The sequence below is a fragment of the Homarus americanus genome, unplaced genomic scaffold (assembly GCF_018991925.1).
Source record: "Homarus americanus isolate GMGI-L3 unplaced genomic scaffold, GMGI_Hamer_2.0 scaffold22974, whole genome shotgun sequence".
Lineage (NCBI taxonomy): Eukaryota > Metazoa > Arthropoda > Malacostraca > Decapoda > Nephropidae > Homarus > Homarus americanus.
This window is the reverse complement of record NW_024715545.1, coordinates 65,496-77,500: the sequence shown is the minus strand read 5'-3', so window position 1 is coordinate 77,500 and position 12,005 is coordinate 65,496.

Sequence of the window (12,005 nt, the reverse complement as noted above, 5' to 3'; positions counted from 1 at the left end):
CAGCCCAGGTTTACCCAAGACAGCTATCGACATCTGGTGGTATACAATGGACTACAATGGACTACAATGGTCTACAATGGTCTACAATGGTCTACAATGGACTACAATGGTCTACAATGGTCTACAATGGACACCTGTTCCTATAGAGACAATGGTGGAACAATTATAATCTTTCCTTTAGTGGTTTTTTTTGGTGGTTGTGTTTTGGTTTGTTTTGGTTGGGTTGAGGTTGGGTTGAGGTTGGGTTGAGGTTGGGTTGAGGTTGGGTTGGGACACTAAGGGGGGGCGGCGGACGAGCAGACAGACAGACAGAGAGAGGCAGACAGACAGAGCCAGATAGACTGTCATTTCTAGACGCCAACCCTCATTCCTAGAGGCCACCTTTCACTCGTGGAGGCCAACTTTCATTCCTAGAGGACAACTTTCACTCGTGGAGGCCAACTTTCATTCCTAGAGGCCAACTTTCACTCGTGGAGGCCAACTTTCATTCCTAGAGGCCAACTTTCACTCGTGGGCAACTTTCATTCCTAGAGGCCAACTTTCATTCCTAGGAGGCCAATTTTCATTCCTAGAGGCCAACTTTCATTCTAGAGGCCAACTTTCATTCCTAGGAACTTTCACTCGTGAGGCCAACTTTCACTCGTGGAGGCCAACTCTCTCTCTGGCAGTGAGGGGACCAGCAAGAGGCCGGGTTCCTTGACCAATACTGGATCGATAACTCTCTGCTGGGTAGTATGAGAGCTACCTCTACCTCCGTACACACACACACACACACACACACACACACACACACACACACACACACACACACACACACACACACACACACACACACACACACAGGCCAGATATTCGCCTTTGAGCAAAACATTATATATATGGCTGTCATATTACGGACGGACGGACGGACGGACGGACAGGTTATCTTAGTACCAGTTAAGTCTGTCTGTCTGTCTGTCTCTGTCTGTCTGTCTCTGTCCTGTCTGTCTGTCTATCCTCTCCTGTCTGTCTGTGTGTCTGTCTGTCTTCTGTGTCTGTGTCTCTGTCTGTCTGTCTCTGTCTGTCTGTCTGTCTGTCTGTGTGTCTGTCTGTCTGTCTGTGTGTCTGTGTCTGTCTGTCTGTCTGTGTCTGTCTGTCTGTCTCTTCCCTCATTTACTAATCTTTCCCCCTCTCTTCTCCTCCTCCCCCCTCTCTTCCTCCTCCTCCTCCCCTCTCCTCCCCTCTCTTCCTCCTCCTCCCCCTCTCTCCTCTCCTCCTCCCCTCTCCTCCCCTCCTCCTCCTCCCCCCCTCTCTACTTCATGTAAACACCTCTCTTGGCACATGCTTTCACCTTCACCAAAGAGAATTAATGACTCTCTCTCTCTCTCTCTCTCTCTCTACTTACTCTTTTCACACATCTCTCCACTATAAAACACCATAAAACACTATAAAACACTATTAAACACCATAAAACACTATAAAACACTATAAAACACCATAAAACACAATAAAACTCATGGCTGCTTGTCTTATCCTGATGCGGAAGTTCTTTACTGGGGCGACTGTTGGTGAGAGAGAGAGAACAAATAGACGTTACGTTATGGTTATGTTACGTTACGTTACCTTATATGGTTATGTTGGTTACGTTATGGTTTATGATTACGTCACGTTATATTATGATTACGTTACGTTATAGTTATGTTACGTCACGTTATGTTACGTTACGTTACGTTATGGTTATGTTACGTCGTTATGTTACGCTACGTTACGTTATGGTTATGTTACGTCGTTATGTTACGTTACGTTACGATTATGGTTATGTTACGTCACGTTATGTTACGCTACGTTACGTTATGGTTATGTTACGTTACGCTACGTTACGTTATGGTTATGTTACGTCGTTATGTTACGTTACGTTACGTTATGGTTATGTTACGTCACGTTATGTTGCTACGTTACGTTATGGTTATGTTACGTCACGTTATTACGTTACGTTACGTTATGGTTATATTACGTCGTTATGTTACGCTACGTTACGTTATGGTTATGTTACGTTACGCTACGTTACGTTATGGTTATGTTACGTCACATGTATACAGTTTCTGGCCGGCCTTATGTGCCCTTCTTGTATGGAGATGACTTAAAGATGATGAGCCTCTCTCTCTCTCTCTCTCTCTCTCTCTCTCTCTCTCTCCTCTCTCTCTCTCCTCTCTCTTCTTCAAAGAGATAATATCCTGAGCCTCGTTCATCACTCCAGGGTGTAATCTGCACCTGTCTTAGTTGACGTGTAAAAAGGTCGAACCTGTGTCCTGGTGTGAGAGAAGTGAGCTACCTCCCTTTCTCACAACTCCCTCTTCCGCCACAACACTGACCACAGCCAAGGTCACCCGCTGGCCTGACCGCATTCACGACCGCTCAGGTATTGTTGTTATGTATGAATCAACCTAACCAAACCTAACCAAACCCAACCAAACCTAACCAAAACCCAACCAAACCTAACCAAACCCAACCAAACCAACAAAATCTAACCAAACCCAACCAAAACCCAACCAAACCCAGCAAAAACCCAGCAAAAACCAACCAAACTCAAAACCCAACCAAACCTAACCAAAACCCAACAAACCCAACAAAAATCTAGCAAAAACCAACCAAAACCAATGCAAACCCAACCAAAGCCAACCAAAACCAACCAAACCTAACAAAACCCAGCCAAACCTGGCAAGCCAGCAAACCCAACAAAATCTAGCAAAACCAGCAAAAGAGCCAACCGACAACCAAAACCCAGCCAAGCCCAATAAACCTAACAAACCCAACCAAGCCAACCAAACCCTAACCAAACCCAACCAAACCCCAACAAAATCTAGCAAAACCCAGCCAAACCCAGCAAACCCAAGCAAACCCCAGGCAACCAAACCCAACCCTAACCCTAAGCCAAACCCAACCAAACCTAACCACAGGCCCAACAAACCCAACCAAACCCAGCTAACCTAACCAACCCAACCCCTAACCTAACCAAACCCAGCAAACCCAACCAAACCTAGCCAAACCCAACCAAAACTAACCAAACCCTAACAAACTAGAATCTTGTTGAATGACCCTGTATGATTACCTGTAGTCATTGTATTCATTGTATTTCATTGTATCCATCTCCCCTACAGGATAATGACCACCACACAAGCACCACACCATCATATAACCACCATACCAACACCATACCCACTCTACCTAGAAGAACCTTAGTGGGTAGTTAATGGTACCCAAACGACCCTCTGCAATCACTAACTACACCTGGGCGTGGAAGTGGGCGTGCCCCGTCATTGGCTGGTCCACCACGCCTCTACACCTGTACCAGCCGGATACCTGGTTGGTTATACTGCTGGCCACTATTGGTTTATGGGTACTGTGGGTAATACCATAGTGGTGTGGTGTTTTCCAAGGTGAGTGTGTGGGTGTGTGGAATGGGTGGTGGTGAGTGTGGGTAGGTGTGTGGAGTGAAATGTGGGTAAGGAGTGGAGTGTGTCTTGGTCTGAATATGCATCACTATCTTCCAATAATAATCTCTCTCTCCTCCCTCTCTCCCTCCTCTCTCCCTCCTCCTCCCTCACTCTCTCCTCCCTCTCTCTCCTCACTCTCCCTCTCTCCCTCTCTCCCTCACTCCCTCCTCTCTCCTCACAGGTTCGGCGCCTCCGTAGCCCAGCCAACACGTTCATCGTCAACCTAGCAGCCAGTGACCTCATGACCTCACTCCTTCACACTATGGCCGCTTACTCCTCCTATAGGCATCACTGGGCCTTTGGCAGGTTAGGTGAGTACTGTGTATGTATGTATGTGTGTATGTATGTATGTGTGTGTTATGTATGTGTGTATGTCTTCAAAATAATGTAATGTTTATATAATATAATATAAACACAACACACACACACACACACACACACACACACACACACACACACACACACACACACACACACACACACACACACACACACACACACACACACACACACACACACACACACACACACACACACACACACACCATAAAATAAAAATTAAACCATAAAAACTTCTCTTAAAAAATTGTGTTAAAATTCCTCGTCATATTTCATAAACTAACGCGTTAATAACCTGTTTAAAACATTGAGACTCAGGTCAAAGGTCACTGATCACAGGTCGAAGGTTAAATTAACATGTTAACTTACCTGTTGAAGCTGTCAGCACTGGATCAATTAACACCCTCTCACAGCTCACCTGAGAAAGAACAGATTATATTAACATAACTCAAAAACTACCATTCCAAATTATATAAAAGTTTGTGTACTTTTAAAACAATATATTTTGGATTAGTTTACAAAATTTCAATATAATCAATTAATTTAAAGTATAATAATTCATTGATCTATTTCAATAATTACCTCTGATAAAGTTATGTGGTGAATTTAATTCTATATATCCCTGTAAAATATAACCTGATTCTTTCACAACTTGGTAAGTATATAGACCAATAAGCTGAGAAATAATTAACAAAGTTTCATTAAATTTCACCTAAGGTCAGAATAGGTCAAAGGTCAACAAAAAATAATTCACATAGTTGTCTGTATTTTTGTTTATCAATATATCTCAGAAAATATTTAATAGATTCAATTAAAAGTTTACACACAGACAGACACATATTGTAAGAGAATATGAGCCAAATCTCACCCAAACCCACGGACTAATCTCGGGCTCAAAAGTACCACAACAAGGCATATCCCAGCAAGAGATTGTTGAGAATTGATTTTCTCCCTCTCCTCCTTCCTCCTCCTCCCCTCCTTCCCCCCCCTCCTCCTCCCTCTTCCTTCCCCCCCACCCTCCTTCCCCTTCCTCCCTCCTCCCCCCCTCCTCCCTCTTCCTTCCCCCCCCCTCCTTCCCCCCCCCTCCTCCACTCTTCCTTCCCCCCACCCACTCCTTCCCACCCTTCCTCCCTCTTCCTTCCCCCCCTCCTCTCCTCCTTCCCTCCTCCTCCCTCCTTCCCCCCCCTCCTCCCCACTCTTCCCTCCCCTCCTTCCACCCTTCCTCCCTCTTCCTTCCCCCCCTCCTCTCCTCCTTCCACCCCTTCCTCCCCTCCTTCCCCCCTCCTCCCCTCTTCCTTCCCCCTCCTCTCCTCCTTCCCCCTCCTCCCTCCCCCCCTCCTCCCTCTTCCTTCCCCACCCACTCCTTCCACCCTTCCTCCTCTTCCTTCCCCCCCTCCTCTCCTCCTTCCTCCTCCCTCCTTCCCCCCCTCCTCCCTCTTCCCCCCCCCCCTCCTTCCCTTCTCCACTCTTCTTCCCCCCCTCCTCTCCTCCTTCACCTTCCTCCTCCTTCCCCCCTCCTCCCTCTTCCTTCCCCCCCTCCTCTCCTCCCTTCCCCCCCCTCCTCCCTCCCCCCCCTCCTCCCTCTTCCTTCCCCCACCCCTCCTTCCACCTTCCTCCCCTCTCTTCCCCTTCCCCTCTCTCCTCCTTCCCTCCTCCTCCCTCCTTCCCCCCCCTCCTCCCCTCTTCCTTCCCCACCCTCCTTCCACCCTTCCTCCCTCTTCCTTCCCCCCCTCCTCTCCTCCTTCACCCTTCCTCCCCTCCTTCCCCCCCCCTCCTCCCACTCTTCCTTCCCCCCTCCTCTCACTCCTTCCCCCCCTCCTCTCCTCCCTTCCCCCACTCCTCCTCTTCCTTCCTCCTTCACCCCTTCCTCCTCTTCCTTCCCCCCCCTCCTCTCCTCCTTCCCCCCTTCCTCCACTCTTCCTTCCCCCCCCTCCTCCTCTTCCTTCCCCCACCCACCCTCCCCCCCCTCCCTCCTCTTCCTTCCCCACCCTCCTTCCCCCTTCCTCCCTCTTCCTTCCCCCTCCTCTCTCCTCCTTCCCTCCTCCTCCCTCCTTCCCCCCCTCCTCCCCTCTTCCTTCCCCCCCACCCCTCCCTTCACCCTTCCTCCCTCTTCCCTTCCCCCCCTCCTCTCACTCCTTCCCTCCTCCTCCCCTCCCTTCCCCCCCCTCCCACTCTTCCTTCCACCACTCCTTCACCCTTCCTCACTCTTCCTTCCCCCTCCTCCCTCTCCTTCCCCCCTCCTCCCCTCCTTCCACCCCTCCTCCTCTTCCTTCCCCACCCTCCTTCCCCCTTCCTCCCCCTCTTCCCCCCTCCTCTCCTCCTTCCCTTCCTCCTCCACTCTTCCCCCCCTCCTCCTCCTCCCCCCCCTCCTCCCCTCCTTCCTCCCTCCTCCTCCCCCCCCCCCCTCCTCCCTCTTCCTTCCCCACCTCCCCCCCCCCCCTCTCTCTCTCTTCCTTCCCCCACCCCTCCTTCCCCCTTCTCCCACTCTTCCTTCCCCCACCCCTCCTTCACCCTTCCTCCCTCTTCGCCCCCCCCTCTCTCCTCCTTCCTCTCTCCCTCTTCCTTCCCCCCACCCCTCCTTCCACCCTTCCTCCCTCTTCCTTCCCCCCCCCTCCTCTCCTCCTTCCCCCCTCCTCCCACTCTTCCTTCCCTCCTTCACCCTTCCTCCTCCTTCCCCCCCCCCCTCCTCCCCCTCCTTCCACCTTCCTCCCACTCTTCCTTCCCCCCTCCTCCTCCTCCTTCCCCCTCCTCCCTCCTTCCCCCACTCTTCCCCCACCTCCTTCCACCCTTCTCTCTTACTCTTATTCCCCTCCTTACCTCCTTCCTTCCCTCCACCAGGCTGTAGCTTCTTCTGGTCTCCTAGGGCTGGTCTCCATCGTTACCCTCTCCTGGATAGCGGTGGGAGCCTCGTGTCCTCCTGACATCATCCAGTTCCAGGTGGAATAACGGAGACGGCCAGGAAGGTAGGAGACAGAGAGAGATGAGAGAATTGTTATCATATGCTTTCTCTCTCTACCTCCCTCTCTCTGTCTCTCACCTCTCTCTCACTCTCCCTCTCTCTCTCCACACCCTCTCTCTCTGTCTCTCTCTCACCCTCTCTCTCTCTCACTCTCCCTCTCTCTCTCTCTCTCTCTCTCACTCTCTCTCTCTCTCTCACAGCTCATAGTGACCATCTGGCTCTACTGTTCAGCCCTCGCCCTGCCGCCGATCTTTGGCTGGAGTGCTTACGTTCCTGAAGGTGAGCAAAACGTTCACTACTGTGTACGTTCATGTAGGTGAGAGAAGTCCTTATGTACGTTCATGTAGGTGAGAGATGTTCTTATGTACGTTCCTTCAGGTGTAAAACCCAAGTTCGTTCCATTAGATACAAAAAAATCAATTTACGTTCCTTCAGGTGTAAAAAACCAATTACGTTCCATTAGATACAAAAAAATCAATTCACGTTCCTTCAGGTGTAAAAAAAGGTCAATTTACGTTCCTTCAGGCGTAAAAAGGTCAATTCACGTTCCTTCAGGTGTAAGAGTCAATACGTTCCTTCAGGAAATAGATGGTATTGTTCCTTCAGTGTGTAAAAAACCTATTACAATCTAATGTCTTTTTGAGAGCTAAAAGGTTGCCAAGACTACCAACCACAGACTATACTCCTCCTTAGGGCTACTGACATCGTGTTCCTGGGACTACATCACCCGGACGACTAGCAATAGAAGCTACTATGTGTATCTACTAGAGCTTCGTAGTCCCCGTAGCGGCTATTATATTCTGCTATTCGTGTATCCTAGTAGCCTTGTTTCAGCATTCAAGGCTTCTACTCTCTCATGGGTCGAGGTAAGTTTCCTTCAGCTCTGTTATACACTGGCTCTGTTATACACTGGCTCTGTTATACACTGGCTCTGTTATCGCTCTCTGTTATCCTTGCTCTGTTATACACTAGCTCTGTTATACACTGGCTCTGTTATACACTGGCTCTGTTATACACTGGCTCTGTTATACGCTGGCTCTGTTATACACTGGCTCTGTTATACACTGCTCTGTTATACACTGGCTCTGTTATACACTGGCTCTGTATACACTGTCTGTATACACACTGCTCTGTTATACACTGTCTGTATACACTGGCTCTGTTATACTGGCTCTGTTATACACTGGCTCTGTTATACACTGGCTCCTGTATACTGGCTCTTTGTCTGTTATACACTCTGTACACTGGAATACCGTTATGCGGCTGGCTCTGTTATACGCACGAACGGTATGCACTGAATCTGTTATGCACTGGCTCTGTTATATGCACACTGGCTCTGTTATACGCACTGTTATACACTGGTCTGTTATACGCAGAAATATGGTATCGCGCAAACTCTGTTATACGCTGGCTCTGTTATGTGAAACCTGTTATACACTGGCTCTGTTATACACTGAATCTGTTATGCACTGAAATACGGTATGCACTGAATACATTGTACTGCCTGTTATACACTGTCTGTTATACACTGAATCTGTTATGCACTGGCTCTGTTATGCACTGGTCTGTTATGCACTGGCTCTGTTATACACTGGCTCTGTTATCGTGAGCTCTGTTATACGCACATGTCTTTATCGCGAATCTGTGGCAGGCTCTTTATGCACTGACTCTGTTATGCGCTGGCTCTGTTATGCACTGAATCTGTTATGCACTGGCTCTGTTATCGCGCTGAGTATATGTTATGTACGAATCTGTTATCATATTTATACACTGGCTCTGTTATACACTGGCTCTGTTATACACTGGATATGTTATCGTGGGCTCTGTTATACGAATCTGTTATACGCTGAGAATATGTTCATACGCTGACTCTGTTATACGCACTGGCTCTGTTATCGCGAATCTGTTATGCACTGGTCTGTTATACACTGGATATTTATGCACTGGCTCTGTTATGCACTGGATCTGTTATCGTGAATCTGTTATACACTGGCTCTGTTATGCACTGGCTCTGTTACACTGACTCTGTTATACTGGTCTGTTATGCACTGAGCTCTGTTATGCACTGAATATGTTATCACTGGGCTCTGTTATACACTGAGCTCTGTTATGCACTGGCTCAGTATGCACTGAGCTCTGTTATGCACTGTATCCTGTTGCTGTCTGTTATGCACTGATCAGTATGCCTTAGTCTGTTATACACTGAAACCTGTTATACACTGAGCTCTGTTATACTGAACTCTGTTATACACTGGCTCTGTTATACACTGTCTGTTATACACTGGAATCTGTTATCACAGCTGGCTCTGTTATACACTGGCTCTGTTATACACACAGGCTCTGTATACACTGGCTCTGTTATACACTGCTCTGTTATACACTGTCTGTTATACACCAGCTCTGTGCTGGCTCTGTTATACACTGATACTGTTATACACTGGCTCTGTTATACACTGGCTCTGTTATGCACTGGCTCTTGTTATGCACTGGCTCTGTTATACACTGGCTCTGTTATACACTGGCTCTGTTATACACTGACTGTTATACACTGGCTCTGTTATCACGCTGGCTCTGTTATGCACTGGCACTTTATACGCTGATCTGTTATACACTGACTCTGTTATCACTGGCTCTGTTATGCACTGGCTCTGTTATGCGCACTGGCTCTGTTATGCGCCAGAATCAATATCACTGGTCTGTTATACACTGGCTCTGTTATACGCTGCGATCTGTTATGCACTGGCTCTGTTATGCACTGAATATGTTATGCACTGGCTCTGTTATACGCACGAATCTGTTATGCACTAGCCTGTTATGCGCTGTTATGGCCTATCGCCACTGAATTTATACGCTGGTCTGTTATGCGCTGGTCTGTTATACGCGGATCTGTTATGCACGGGCTCTGTTATGCACTGAATCCGGTTTATGCACTGGTCTGTTATACGCTGGTACTGTTATACACTGGCTCTGTTATACTGATCTGTTATACGCGAAATCTGTTATGCACTGGGCTCTGTTATGCACTGAACCTGTTATGCACCAATCTGTTATACACTGGCTCTGTTATACACTGGCTCTGTTATACACTGGCTCTGTTATACACTGACTCTGTTATGCACTGGCTCTGTTATACGCTGGCTCTGTTATACACTGGCTCGCATACGCTGTTATGACATGCGCACTGGTCTGATATACACTGGTCCTGTTATACACTGCCTGTATACACTGAAATCTGTTATACGCTAGGCTCTCTGTTATACACTGGCTCTGTTATACACTGGCTCTGTTAACCGCTGGCTCTGTTACACTACTGCTCTGTTATACACCGCTCTGTTACACCGGCTCTGTTACACACTGGCTCTGTTATACACCGGGCTCTGTTATACGCTGGCTCTGTTATACACTGGGCTCTGTTATACACTGGCTCTGTTATACACTGGCTCTGTTATACACTGGGCTCTGTTATACACTGGCTCTGTTATACACTCTCAGTTATACACTGGCTCTGTTATACACTGGCTCTGTTATACACTGCTCTTGTTATACACTGGTTTCTACACCTGGCTCTGTTATAACTGGCTCTGTTATACTGTTTAACTGGCTCTGTTATACACTGGCTCTGTTATACTGGCTCTGTTATACACTGGCTCTGTTATACTGGGCTTCTGTACACTGGCTCTGTTATACACTGGCTCTGTTACACTGCTCTGTTATACACTGGCTCTGTTATACACTGGCTCTGTTATCACTGGGCCTCTGTTATACACTGGCTCTGTTATACACTGGCCTGTTATACACTGGCTCTGTTATACACTGGCTCTGTTATACACTGGCCTCTGTTATACACTGGCTCTGTTATACACTGGCTCTGTTATACACTGGCTCTGTTATACTGCTCTGTTATACGCTGCTCTGTTATACACTGGCTCTGTTATACACTGGCTCTGTTATATACCTGGCTCTGTTATACACTGGCCTGCACACTGGCTCTGTTATACTCGGCTCTGTGCATACTGGCTCTGTTATACACTGGCTCTGTTATACACTGCTCTGGGTATACACTGGCTCTGTTATACCGGCTCTGTTATACACTGGCTCTGTTATACACTGCCTGTTATACACTGGCTCTGTTACACCGGCTCTGTTATACACTGGCCTGTTAAGCCACCTCGCCTGTTATACACCGGCTCCTGTCACTGCTCTGTTAGCACACCGGCTCTGTTATACGCTGGCTCTGTTACTGGCTCTGTTATACACTGGCTCTGTTATACGCGTCTGTTATACACTGGCTTGTTATACCGCTCTGTTATACACTGGCTCTGTTATACACTGCTCTGTTATACACTGGCTCTGTTATACACTGGCTCTGTTATACACTGCTCTGTTTGCGCTACTGCCTCTGTTAATACACTGGCTCTGCTATACACTGGCTCTGTTATACACTGGCTCTGTTATGTTACCTGGCTCTGTTATACACTGCTCTGTTATACACTGGCTCTGTTATACACTGGCTCTGTTGTACACTGGCTCTGTTTACACTGGCTCTGCTAGTAATCTGCTGCAATTCTGCCATACACCTTGCTATACACTCGGGCCTGCTAGTTACGTCGCTGGTATACTCTTGTTCATATACACCGTTTCTGCTGTTATACACTGGCTTTGTTATCAGGGTTTGTTATACACTGGCTCTGTTACACACTGGCCTCGTTACTCGCCTTAGGCGTTACCCGTACTGGCTCTGTTACACTGGCTCTGTTATACGCTGGCTCTGTTACCTGGCTCTGTTATACACCTGGCTCTGTTATACACTGCCTGTGTACTGGCTCTGCTGGCGGCTACTGCCTGTTATACCTGGCTCTGTTATACCGGGTCTGTTTACACTGGCTCTGTTGACACTGGCTCTGTTATGCTGGCTCTGCTGTATGCGCATGCGCCTCCTGTTATACTGGCTCTGTTATACACTGCTTGTTTACACTGTTATACTAATGGTATGCTGGCTTTGCTATACACTGGCTCTGTTATACACTGGCTCTGTTATACTGGCTCTGTTATACACTGCTCTGTTATACTGGCTCTGTATACACTGCTCTATACTGGCTCTATACACGCTCTGTTACACTACTGGCCGTATGCTGGCTCTGTTATACACTGGCCGCATACTGCTCTGTTATACACCGGCTCTGTTATACACTCTGCTACACTGCCATACACCTGGCTCTGTTACACCACTGGCT